Genomic DNA, 13,736 nt, shown 5'->3' with positions numbered 1-13,736 from the left:
AATATTTGTAAACCCCTTCAGACATGTGAACTTAATTTCACTTAACCTGGCTGCTCCCTGGGGTTCCAGCATCTTCCGAGGTCCTTCTGATTGCCAAACCTCTCCAGGGGGACTCACACCCACTGCCTCCACTTGTCCAGGCTTTACCTCTGCAGTTCAGCCATTGTCCATCTCCACCTCCCACAACCAAGAATGTTCCCCAGTGAGCTACTAATCACCAATTCAATTCCCTCAGACTCTGTGATCTGACAAAGCTGTCCACCGTTCCATCCCTCAAACAACACCAGCCTGCTTTGCCTACTGGTCTAATCTGCCACATCTTCTGTTAGCTTTTTAGATACCTCCATTGCCGTAACAGGCAGTCTGACTAAAAAGCCCAACTCGTTACTGCCATCTCACCTTTTGCTCCATGACCTCACCCATCCTGCAGTCTTTATTTAATGGTACCTGTGGCAGAAATGGCCACCTGCCCCAGCACCTCTTCTAAAATAGTAGAACTGTGCCTAGGCATCGGGCTTTCCACAGAACAAAGACTGTTTCTCAGCCTCCCCTTGCAGCTAGGTGTGACCATATAACCAAGTCTGGCCAACAGAATGTGAGAAGTGGGTATGCCCTCCCTCCACCTCCATCACCCCTTTCCTTTGGATGGAAGGTAGGCACACTCATAAGCCATCTTGGCCCATCTGATGAGGACAACGAATCAGTATAGGTGGAACAACAGGAAGAGGCTGAAAAGCCCTGGGTGGCTTATGCTGACTTTCTCTTGTATAAGCCACTGTTGTTTGGGGTCTTCGTTTTAGCAACCAAATTTCTACCCCGACTAGTACTCTGTCACAGTGATGACTTTACTAAACCCATTTGCTTAGCTCTGGTCTCACTCCTGAGATTCAGTATGTCTCCCCACAACTGGAGACATATTTCCTCTTGGCTCTACCTCAGATTCAACCTACTCTGTGACTTCCTCCCAGTCTACTTTCTTCCCAGTTATCTCTCACTCTCTCTCTCTCTGAGGGGAGGAGGGATGCACAAATAGTGCTGAAAATCCTGATGTTTAGACAAGAGCCGAAGATGGCGGAGGAGTAGCAGACAGAGATGACATCACATCACAGGAGTTCAGCTAGATGGTTATCAAACCATTCCCAACACCTACAAACCCAACGGGAGATCAAAGAGAAGAAGAGCAGCAATTCTAGAAACAGAAAATCGACCAATTTCTGAAAGGTAGGACGTGCGGAGAAGTGAATCCCAAGGGACGGGAAGACAGACCGTGCTGGAAGGGGCCAGCTCCCAGCAAGCGGTGGAGCATCAGAGCACAAAACTGGAACTTTTAGAAGTCTGTTCCACTAAGGGACATCGCTCCAGAGGCTAAGCAGGGGCTGGAGCCCTCGCAGGGATGGTGTAGTCTCAGGTTCCGCAGGGCCACAGAAGGATTGGGGGTTCCTGAGTGTCGCAGGTATCAGAGTGGGGAAGCCGACTACAGAGATGGAGCCTAGGAGTGAGCTCTCAGCTCAGGGTTACCTTAAACTGTGATACGTGGGACAGTCAGACCACTGCTCTTTGAGCAGGGACCCCACAAGTAGCAGATCCAGGGAGACCCACGTTCCTCTGCCGGAAGAACAGCGTGGCAAGAATCTGCTGGGTTTGGAAACTCCAAATGGGGCTGTGCACCAGAGATAGAGACGCTCGGTCACAGGCTGGCTGAGCTTGGAGTGCAGCCAGAGACCAGAAGACGGGAGTGATTGAGTGCTTTTCTCCGCAGGTACACTGAGGAGTGGGGCCCCAAGCTCTCAGCTCCTCCGGACCAGAGATCGGGAGGCCGCCATTTTCATTCCCATCCTCCAGAGCTCTACAGAAAGCCTTTAGGGAACAAAAACTCCCGAGAGCAAAATGAGCAGATTACATAACCAGGCCCCTGGCAAGGGTGGCACAATTCCGCCTTGGGCAAAGACATTTGAGAATCACTGCAACAGGCCCCTCCCCCAGAAGATCAGCAAGTACTTCCAGCCAAGAGCAAGCTCACTGATCAAGGAGAACAGCGGAATTCAGAGGAGGGGAAAGCAAAGCCTGGAATTCATGCCTTTCTCCCCATGATTCTTAGTCTTGCAAAGTTAATTAAATTTTTTTAATTTTATTTTTTTCTTATTCTAATTTTTTTAACTTTTCCTCTTTCTGCTTTTAAAGTTTTTTAACTAGTTTATCATGTCAATACCTTTCTAAAAAAATCTTTTTAAACCTTCATTATTATAGTCATATTTTATCCTTCATTGTATCTAACTTTTTTTTTTATACATACAGGGTTTTTTTCTTCTAAACAATTTTTGGGATACAATTTCTTCTAATAGACCAAAATATACCCTAAATCTAGCACACGGCGTTGTTCTAGTCTCGAGCCTGAGCAAATTCTCTCCACTTCTTTTTTCCAACTTATCTTATCAATTCCTTTTTTAGAATATTTTTAAATTTTAATCTTTACAGTTGTATTCCATCCCTTCATCGTGTTTACCCTTATATTTATATATATAATACTAGACAATAGGATTCAACAGTACATTAAAAGGATTATTCACCACACCCAAGTGGGATTTATTCCAGGGCTGCAAGGTTGTTCAACATCCACAAATCACTCAATGGGATGCAATACACTAATAAAAGAAAGAACAAGAACCATATGATACTCTCAATAGATGCTGAAAAAGCATTTGACAAAGGACAACATCCATTCTTGATCAAAACTCTTCAAAGTGTACACACAGAGGGTACAGACCTCAACATCATCAAAGCCATCTATGAAAAGCCCACAGCGAATATCATTCTCAATGGAGAAAAACTGAGAGCTTTTCCGCTAAGGTCAGGGACATGGCAGGAATGTCCATTATCACCACTACTATTCAATATAGTACTAGAAGTCCTAGCCTCAGCAATCAGACAACAAAAAGAAATTAAAGGCATCTGAACCAGCAAAGAAAAAGTCAAACTCTCACTCTTTGTAGATGACATGATACTTTATGTGGAAAACCCCAAAGACTCCACTCCAAATCTGCTAGAACTTGAATAGGAATTCAGTAAATTGTCAGGATATACAATCAAGGCACAGAAATCAGTTGCATTTCTATACAAAAACAACAAGACAGAAGAAAGAGAAATTAAGGAGTAATCCCATTTACAATTTATACCCAAAACCATATGATACTTAGGAATAAACCTAACCAAAGAGGCAACGAATCTGTACTCAGAAAACTATAAAGTACTCATGAAAGAAATTGAGGAAGACACAAAGAAATGGAAAAATGTTCCATGCTCATAGATTGGAAGAACAAATATGTGAAAATGTCTAAGCTACCTAAAGCAATCTACATGTTTACTGCAATCCTTACCAAAATACCATCCTTTTTTTTCCCAAAGAAATGGAACAAATAATCCTAAAACTTATACGGAACCAGAAAAGACCTTGAATAGCCAGAGGAATCCTGAAAAAGAAAGCCAAAGTTGGCGGCATCACAATTCCAGACTTCAAGCTCTATTACAAAGCTGTCATCATCAAGACAATATGGTATTGGCATAAAAACAGACACACAGATCAATGGGACAGAATAGAGACTCCAGAAATAGACCCTCAACTCTATGGTCAACTAATCTTTGACAAAGCAGGAAAGAATGTCCAATGGAAAAAAGATAGTCTCTTCAATAAATGGTGTTGGGAAAACTGGACAGCCACACACAGAAAAATGAAATTGGACCATTCCTTACACCAAACACAAAAATAGACTAAAAATGGATGAAAGACCTCAACGTGAGAAAGGAATCCATTAAGATCCTTGAGGAGAACACAGGCAGCAACCTCTTCGACCTGAGCTGCAGCAACTTCTTCCTAGAAACATCACCAAAGGCAAGGGAAGCAAGGGCAAAAATGAACTACTGGGACTTCAAGATCAAAAGCTTTTGCACAGCAAAGAAACAGTCTACAAAACCAAAAGACAACTGACAGAATGGGAGAAGATATTTGCAAATGACATATCAGATAAAGGGCTAGTATCCAAAATCTATAAAGAGCTTAGCAAACTCAACACCCAAAGAACAAATAATCCAATCAAGAAATGGGCAGAGGACATGAACAGACATTTCTGCAAAGAAGACACCCAGATGGCCAACATACACATGAAAAAGCTCCACCATCACTCGGCATCAGGGAAATACATTTCAAAATCACAATGAGATACCACCTCACACCAGTCAGAATGGTTCAAATTAACAAGTCAGGAAATGACAGATGCTGGCAAGGATGCAGAGAAAGAGGAACCCTCCTACACTGTTGGTGGGAATGCAAGCTGGTGCAACCACTCTGGAAAACAGCCTGGAGTTTCCTCAAAAAGTTGAAAATAGAGCTACCCTATGACCCAGCAATTGCACTACTGGGTATTTACCCTAAAGATACAAACGTAGTGATCCGAAGGGGCATGTGCACCTGAATGTTTATAGCAGCAATGTCCATAATAGCCAAACTATGGAAAGAACCTAGATGTCCATCAACAGGTGAATGGATAAAGAAGATGTGGTGTCTATACACACACACACACACACACACACACACACACACACACACACAGGAATATTATGCAGCCATCAAAAGAAATGAAATCTTGCCATTTGCAACAACGTGGATGGAACTAGGGGGTATTATGCTGAGCGAAGTAAGTCAATCAGAGAAAGACAATTATCATACGATCTCCCTGATATGAAGAATTTGAGAGGCAAAGTGGAGGGCTTGGGGGGTAGGGAAGGAAACAATGGAACAAGATGGGATCGGGAGAGAGATAAACCATAAGAGACTCTTAATCTTATAAAACAGACTGAGGGTTGCTGGGGGGAGGGGAGTTTGGGAGGGGGATTGGGTTATGTACATTGGGGTGGGTATGTGCTATTGTGAGTGCTGTCAAGTGTGTAAGCCTGACGATTCACAGACCTGTACCCCTGGGGCAAATAATACATTATATGTTAATAAAAAATTAAAAAAAAAAAAAACAACCTTCATGTTATCTTTGAATACAGCCTCTCCTTCGAGGTCCCAGTTATAGTTAAGGTGGTCTTCGAAGTCTCTCAAAACTATCCTCAGCTTGCAGTCCCCACCCTCACGTTACTGAAAGCCCTCGTAGTAGCAAACCTATGCTGCTTCCAGTGTCCCCATAGGAGCTACCATCTATTTTGCACCTGGTGGTGGCAAGCCCTAGGTTGGGCAGTGTATACACATTATCTCATATCACAGCAACCACTAAGGTAGATATCAAATTTTACAGGTAAAAAAACCTGAAGTTCTAGGAAATTAAATAAAACCTGTCCAAGGTCACAGGGCTAGTACGTGGTAGAAATTGAGTGTGAACTCAGGAATGTCCAATTTCTATTCTGCCACTTGGCCCCCTGGAGAGTGAATGAATGAGTGCCCCTCCCAAACTCACTCTCAGCAACATTCCTAAATCACGCTTCCATTATGTAATTTTCATTCTCCCAAGATAGAGCCAAGGGTTAAGCACCCATAATTTCCATTGCCCCCTACCTCTTAGGAACCCCAAATAGGGATGTCATCCAAGTAAAAACAGTGCAGTTACTATACAATGTAGCTTTAGGGTAAGACCTCAAATCCTTACCCCCAACCCTCTCCAAAAGCCACCCTCAAGTAAACATACCAATTAGGTAAAAACTTTTGCTTGCTGACTCTAAGACAAATCATCTACCCCTCCCCATCACTTCTATCTCTAACCAGAAAGCTATCCCCAAAATGCTCCTAGACAGAAATGTTGGAGTCATCACTCTTCTACTTGTGGCATCCGGGAATCCACATTATAAATACCAAATTCCCTGGCCTGGCTTCAAGGCTCACCATGATTCACGTAAATCTTGCCTTTGTGACCTCATTCCCCGTGCTTTCCCACATAGAACTCCAGCTCCAGCTCACCTGCCATCTGGCCCCAAAACAGGCACCTTTCACAGCTCCTCACCCAGTCTCCAGATGTGGCTCCTGCTTGGCCTCTTCTTTATGCTTCTCTTTATTAGCTTATCCAACTGGATCCTTCTAAGCCCAACTTGAAGTCAAATCTGAGGCCTCTGATACTCAATGTTCTCTCCCTCCTTAGACTTCTAGAGTACTGGTACTCCAAAGGCTGCCCACTGCTCTTTGAATGAAATCCAAGTGCCTTCCCTAGGGCCTCCATAACCTAGCCCTGCTTTCTTCTATGTCTAGGGCCTCCCTCACAAAGAATTGTCATGTGTCTGCTTTGGGGCCTTTCTATTGGCTGTTCCATTGCCTGGAATATTCTTCCCTCATATGGCCCGTTCTCTTTCTTCCTTTAGATTTGCTGGCTAATTGAACACAATAATAACAAATAAATAAATTTTTAAAAGTAACATAAAATATAATTTAAAAAAGAATAAAATAAAAAATAGACTGAATTCATATATCAAATGTTAATAAAAATATTTGTATTCTTTATTTAAAAAAGAGATTTTATTCCAGATGGGAACTACAAGAGAGGCTTTCCTTGCCCAACCCTTAAAAAATTAAACTCTGCTGCCTCCCTCCCCACCACACACTCTGTGTGGCTCTTAGCCTGCTACTTTTCACCATTGCTATCTGGCATATTATATATGTATTTCTTTTTTTTTCCTGTCTCCATTAGAACAGAAGTTCCAGGAGGATAAGGATTTAATTTGTTTACTATTTATCAGTGCCTATTACTCAATGAATTAACGTTGGATGGATGAATGAATGAGTGAACCAATGGATGAATGAATGACTCTAGCACCACACTTTATCTTAAGCATAGATTTCTCCACACCAGTTTTATGTTTTCCTTTAGGTTTTCCAAGTTCATCCCTACTTCAGCGCCCTTGTACCCCACATTCCCAGGAGTAGGTCTAGGTTTTATGGGGTCTGAAGCTTAGAAAACCAGGGGTAGGTGGGTAGGTGGGGTGTGCCTTTAAGAGAAATAAAAAACACAAAATAAATAAGGTCCTTCTCAAGGACTTGGAGGGGCCGCGTAAGTCAGAGCCAAGAGCATCACCTTCAAGAGCTTCCTGGGAAATCCTCCACTACACGTTCCCCTTGCCTGGACCACTCTCTCTTAGCTCTTCAGATGGCACTTCCCTTGACAACCAGGTCTCCATTCAAAGTGTTCCTCCCCTCAGAGAAGAATTCTCCTGAGTTCCCCTCCATCACTCTGTTTTCTTTATGTCCCTTATCATGCAAGGATATGATCTTTACTAACATTTCATCTACTTGTTTACTGTCCATTTTTACCACAAGAATGTCAACTAATGAGAGACTCTGCCTAGTTCAACCATGCATGGAGACTGGAACAATGTTTGCCATGTAACCATGGTCTGAAAAGATTTGCTGCATAATAAAATGACCCCAAGAACCATCTCCCCCTTCTCTGAAAACCCAAGTGGTAAGATCAGGGGCAAAGAAAGTTGGTGGTTAACTCTCCCCTTTTCCACTTCTTGTGATCTCTGAGAAGGGGGACATCGCCATTTTGCTGCTAATGAACAAAGACAACAAGTTACCTGTGGCTCTTACTGGGTTCCATTTATTGCAATAACTCAAAAAGTTCAACAGAATATCCAGAAGAACTTCTTACTCAGAAAGGATCAAAGGCTTTACTTCACATACTGTATTTGTGGATACTGGGATTTTCCAGTGAGTTTAATGAGGTTTACTGTTTGTTTTATGAAAATCTGTGGTTGTATTTTCATCATCCTTCCCCATGATCTCTCCCAACTGAGTTCATAGCATTGATGACATTTCAGTGTCATTTTCTGCTTCCTTCAGTGTGGTTTCAGACTAGTTGAACGTCTATGAGACAGCCATCATTATTTCCTTTTTTAAGTGCAGGGTAGCCCACAGGTTCTCAAATATGGCTGCCCTCAAGTCTACCCGTGATATTTGTTACCACCTTGTATTTGGGGACCTTGACCTAGATCTGTTGAATCAGAATCTGCAGAGGTTGGCAGGGCATTCTGTGTGTTGAACAAGCCCCTGAGGTGGTTCAGATTTGCAGCCAAATTTGGAAACTGCTATGAGGATTTTAAGAGAAAGGGATCGTCAAGATATTTACAAGAAAAAGGTCAAAACAACTGGACCAACTCAGGAAAAATGAGGAGGTTTACCAATGTTGCATAATGGGGAAAAAAAAAAGCATCCACTCCCACCCCTCGAACACATATGCACACATACACACACACCCAATTTTCCTTGATCTGTACAAGTCACAGCACCGGCTCGACTAGGGCATTCAAGGAAGAGAAGATTACCAAAGTCTTCTAGTTCCCAGATTATTCCCTTTCAGAAATAGAAGCACTTCTACAAATGATATGCAAGCTTTCCTCGTTTGAGAGAACCAGACAGAATGCTGAGGGAGAGAACCACTAAGCTCGTAGCACCTAGAAGAAATCGATTTCAGACACAGAAAAGATACCAGACACATCCTAAGAATGCTGTGTCGCCCAGGGTGGAGTGTGGCACCATAACCAGAAAACTGGCTTTGTGAGCTCGGGCAAGCAGCTTCATCACTCCAAGCCCCCAATTCTTCATTTACAAAATGAGCATAAAACCAGGCTGCCCCACAGAATAAAGCAAGTTCCGATTTGTATACAAGACACTGTTCAGATGTGGCTCTTCTCCTCTCCACCTATCCAAAGCCAGGCTCAGATCTTACCTCCTTACAGGGACCTTCCCCTATTGCCTCACCTTGGGCAAAACCCCCTTTTCTATGAGGATACAGTGGGCAACAGGAAAGTAAGCTCATCAGCAAGCAGGTTAAGAGCAGGTAGGCGATCGCTGAAATCTCTTCATGAAACTGAATTTGGATGTGATTCCTTTATTTATTTATTTATTTATTTATTTATTTATTTATTTATTTTGGCTTTCCCCTCTGCCTTCTCCATGCTCCTAACTTGTCACAGCACCTTTCTTGGTGAAAGCCCTCAGCCCTGCCTTCCTTACATGGAAAGGGTCAGTGCTTATGCACGGTTTGATGAAATCACACCACACTCACTGTAGTTTTTCACACAGCATGTCCAGCTCTGAATTCTCAGTGAAGGATAATTCATTAAACACACCGAGCAATGTCACTGAACATAGCATGTGTTATAATGTGAGAGCAGTAACTTATTCATTAGCGATGTTCACTTACGTTTCCAAATTTCATTACCACATTTTTTTAAAAGATTTTATTTATTTATTTGACAGAGAGAAATCACAAGTAGGCAGAGAGAGAGACAGGAGGAAGCAGATTCCCTGCCAAGCAGAGAGCCCAATGCGGGACTTGATCCCAGGACCCTGAGATCATTACCTGAGCCGAAGGCAGAGGCCTAACCCACTGAGCCACCCAGGCGTCCCTCATTACCACCTTTTATATCGAATGCCTACCATGCATTAGGTCTGGCCCTGGCAATAGGGTAATAAGCCAATCAGACAAAAATAGCTGCCTTCAAGAAGCTTACACTCTCTGGAAATATCAGATTTCCCATGATATTATCAACATCAGTTACTTCTCAGGAAAAGAGACTCTTCTTTCAAGTGGACTTAGTGCTCAAATGAAATGATCTCCAAATTTGTTTGACCCATAAATAAAAAATATCTGACCACAATCCTTCATTATATGTATATACCTATTCAGAATTTACTTTGTGGTTCTGTACTGTCAAAGTGTATTTTATAAAATAGAGTCATCAAATAGAAATGCATAAAGGTGACTCAATCAGTTGGGCGGCCAACTCTTGATTTCGGCTCAAGTCATGATCTCGGGGTTGTGGGATCCAGTCCAACATCAGCTCCGGGCTCAGCTGGGAGTCTGCTTGAGATTCTCTCTCCCTCTCCCTGTACCCTCCGCCTGCTCACACTCTTCCTCTATCTCTCTCCTAAATAAATAAATAAATAAATAAAATCTTAAAAAAAAAAAAAAAAAAGAAATGCGTGTTTATGATAAAAAGTAAGTAAAAATGTAAGTTCTATAATTTCTTTTTTTTTTTTTTTTTTTGTTATCCCAGTGGGATCACCTTGCACAGTTCTAGAGTGTGATCTTCAAATTCCAGGCCAGCCATTTACTACCTGTGTGACCTTGGGCACACTATGCAACCATCCTGTGCTTCAGTCTTCTCTGCAAAAAGGATGCAACAGCAACTTATGATGTCATGTGACAGAGAGTTAAGTCGGAGAGGGTTATGTGAGACAATGTAGGTGAAATACTTATTCCTGGCGTATTATAGACATTTATAATGATAGCAAGTATAATCAATGTGTTATTATGATTATTCTAAGTGGTATCTGCTCACAAGCAGATAGGGAGATTGGGAGACAGATAGGATATCTCCAAACAGAAAACTGTAAAGGCTCTAGGACATGCTTCTTAGCCATTAGTGTCAGGTATCAGGAAGGCCAAGGGTTCAAGACCCAACTGGAGACCACGTTCTGCATTGTAACAGATGCGGGTAGGACATTATGGTATTTAGTATCGGTTCCCATTGTAAATCTTCTTGTTTGGAGCCCTGGGAAGGTTTTCTAGAGGATACCAGTTCGTACAGGTCTTGGCTAGGACATCTGCCTCCTGCCCCCACCTCCTTCACAGACAGCTCTCCGGCCCATGGTGGGGGCATGCAATGGAGTTAGTGGGTACAACATTACAGCTTATGAAAGTGCTCAGGCCCCAAGAGCAGTTTTCAAATTTCCCTGTTTGGATGGGAATGCTTTAAAAATGAAGTATGTTTTCCTTGGCAGAGGTACCCCCCCATTAGATGCAATTCCTTCCTGACATTTCAGGAATTGTTTTATGTCTGCGTTCTCTATAAGGACAGTCGACGGAGGTCGGAACGGAAATTATGGTTCTAAGAATGCTCCCATTAGCATACAGGGTAACGCACAAGTCCCAGGCTAAGTATCTCCAGCCTGGCCCGCCTGCCAGAGGATGATTAACAAGTCGGGCTGCCACACGCAGGGGACTGCACTGGGAGCACTCCTGGGACGGCTGCTCCCCGGGCCAACGCGGACAACGTGTGTTTAGTCTATCAGAGTATTTACTCAGGACGCCTATCACCGTGGAACCGAGACAGCCGAGACTAGCTGTCTGAGAGAGGCCTGCCCGCATCCCCTGCAGAGCGCGGGTGGAGTGAGGTGGATCTATTTTTTCACATGAGTCCTTTCCCAGCCTCACTCAGCCCCCACTGCCAGGAAAATTTTGGTATGTTGGTCGATTACAGTAGCCGCAGGCAAGCCTGCTCCAAAAGTAAGGTTTCAGAAGGGTGACAGGTCTGGTAAAGCCTACCTACCACCGGGGACTCAGGCCTACCAGGGTACACACTGTGCCTGGGGCTGGGACACTCTTTCTATCAGTCTTTCAAGTCTTGGGTCAAAAAATGCCCCGAGGAAGCAAGAATTGCCTATTCCAGACACACAGAACCCTGATGTGTAAGAGAGGAGCCATGCTAAAGACCCAGGGTCAAGTCCCACCTCTTACAATGGAGAGCCAGGAGTCACCTCCCGGCTCCGAGCCTGTTAGATAACATTCTCTTACAGTCAAAATGATAAAATCTCTCTTCAAACACTGCCTTAGAAACTGAGAATAGCACGTCAATCTGTCCAATTCCTATAAATGGAAATCTGAATACATTTTTTTTTTGTGCCATTGTCAAACAAAGGGAGAGGCAAAATAGCAAAAATTAAGCAAAAAAAAAAAAAAAAAAAAAGGTTAACAGACATTGGGGGAAAAACTGGGAGAACATTTTAGAAATACTTATACTGGGGGGCCTGGGTGGCTCAGTGGGTTAAAGCCTCCGCCTTTGGCTCAGGTCATGGTCCCAGGGTCCTGGGATTGAGCCCCACATCGGGCTCTCTGCTCAGCAGGGAGCCTGCTTCCCTTCCTCTCTCTCTGCCTGCCTCTGCCTACTTGTGATCTCTGTCAAATAAATAAATAAAATCTTAAAAAAAAAAAAAAGAAATACTTACACTACTTCTAAATAGTATAAAAATTTGGAAGTAGTTAACGTTCCCCATGGAAATAGAGCAGAGAGAAGGAAGTGGTGGGCAACTGATTAGGCTGCATATCAGAGAGGATGTCCTGGGAGAGAACTATGAGCTTCGAGCACCTGCCCACCGTCACAAACCAACCAACAGAAGCAACGCCAAGGTCAGGGATAAGGATGTGACAGAGGATAACCGGGCTGGGATGGCCAAACAGTTAATGAATGAAAAGAGAGAAGCTCAGCCTTTTCTGTAGCTGAAACAAACCTACATAGAAGAACCCAGAACACAGAGCAGGAGCAGAAAGCTCGCAAAGAAGAGGATCTGGGCAGAGCAGGAGGGACAGAATCTTGTCCACCACATGTGACCTAGGGGCCTCCCCAGTTTTCCAAAATAAAGAGCCTGGACTTAGCATCCGCACCACCACGCTGCAGCTACAGGGACCCATCAACTGTAATCTCTTGTGTTTATGCAAAAGAAGCCCTTCAGTGAAGTACCTATAATTCAATCAACAATGTAGGTTGAGTTTGATTTACAAATTCTATGCGAAGTACTATGTCCAAGGTAGAAGATCCACCATTTCAGGGGTTACAGGATGGAAGAGAAAGCAAGACTTCAAATCACCCAACTCAGGGCCAAAAACATTTCTCAGGACAGCCATTGGTGGGAAGGTTTGGTGCAGCAGGTAGAGGTGTAGGTGGGAGGGAGAGGGGGGAGGCTGCTCTGATCACCAGTAGTCTCAGCCCGGGACTCGAGGGAATAAACATCAAAGACCGGGTAAGCCTGCTTCCCAGAAATATGCCACTCTTCATTGGAGTTTTTCAGACTACAAGTGAGCACTCATTAGCAGATCATTAAATCAGCTCTCCACTCACATAAACAGAAAAAGGAAGCGGAGTCATCTAAACCGCGATGGAACAGGAAGAGAAAAATGTTAGAGAGAATCGCACACAGAAAGGGAAAAGCATTGTTCCGGGAAAGCTGTACTTCCATGAATCTGGGTGCATTTATGTGTAACTGAGTGTGTGCACTGGGAGGTAAGGGATTTTTTGGGTTACAGTCAAAAAAGTTTGAAATCCATTGCCTTATGGGCCCCATAGGTTTCCATGGGACACCATTTGGAAGGAGTAGAGGAGGGGCTCCTGAATGGCTACAGTTGGTTAGACGTCAGACTTTGGCTCAGGGCATGATCTCAGGGTGCTGGGATGGAGCCTTGTGGCAGGCTCCCTGCTCAGTGGGGAGTCAGCTTGCCCCTCTCCTTCTGCCCCTCCCCCACTTGTCCTCTCTCTCAAATAAATCTGGAAGGAAGGAAGGAAGGAAGCAGGAGGGGGGAAGAGGGAAGAAGAAGGGAAGGAGGGGAAACAAAGAGAAGAAAGGAAGGAAGGAAGGGAGAAAGAGAGAAAGAGGGGGGAGAGATGGAGGGAGGGAAGGGAGAAAGAAAAAGGTGCAGAGCATCATCCTAATGTGAGGTATTATCTCCTTGATTTTCAGTGGTTTTTCCAACCCTGATTCCAAAACAGAATGTCCTGGGAAATAAAAAACTATCAGAGCCCAGGTCCCACACCCGTGGATTCTGACCTAATCGGGCTGGGTGAGGCCTAGCAAAGGGTATTTTTTACAACCTCCTCAGGTAATTCTAACGTGCAGCCGAGGTTGAGCACCTCTGGATTAAGTCATTCTACCCTCAGAACACCCCTGAGGGAAAAGCAGAGAAGAGACAATTACCCCTACT

General features: G+C 43.8%; 1 protein-coding gene across 1 annotated transcript in view; it reads right to left on the bottom strand.

Annotated features, from left to right (window-relative positions):
* Positions 1–8,794, bottom strand: part of LOC111143305 (receptor tyrosine kinase like orphan receptor 1) — a 233,273-nt gene extending 224,479 nt beyond the window's left edge. The window contains exon 1 of the mRNA XM_022496957.1: positions 8,706–8,794. The gene's annotated coding sequence lies outside the window, so the exon portion shown is untranslated. The remainder of the gene's footprint in view (positions 1–8,705) is intronic.
* Between the last annotated feature and the right edge of the window lie 4,942 nt (positions 8,795–13,736).

This window comes from Enhydra lutris, unplaced genomic scaffold (genome assembly GCF_002288905.1).
Source record: "Enhydra lutris kenyoni isolate GAN:26980312 unplaced genomic scaffold, ASM228890v2 scaffoldscaffold9, whole genome shotgun sequence".
Classification (NCBI taxonomy): Eukaryota; Metazoa; Chordata; class Mammalia; order Carnivora; family Mustelidae; genus Enhydra; species Enhydra lutris.
This window is presented reverse-complemented; position numbering and strand designations above follow the sequence as displayed.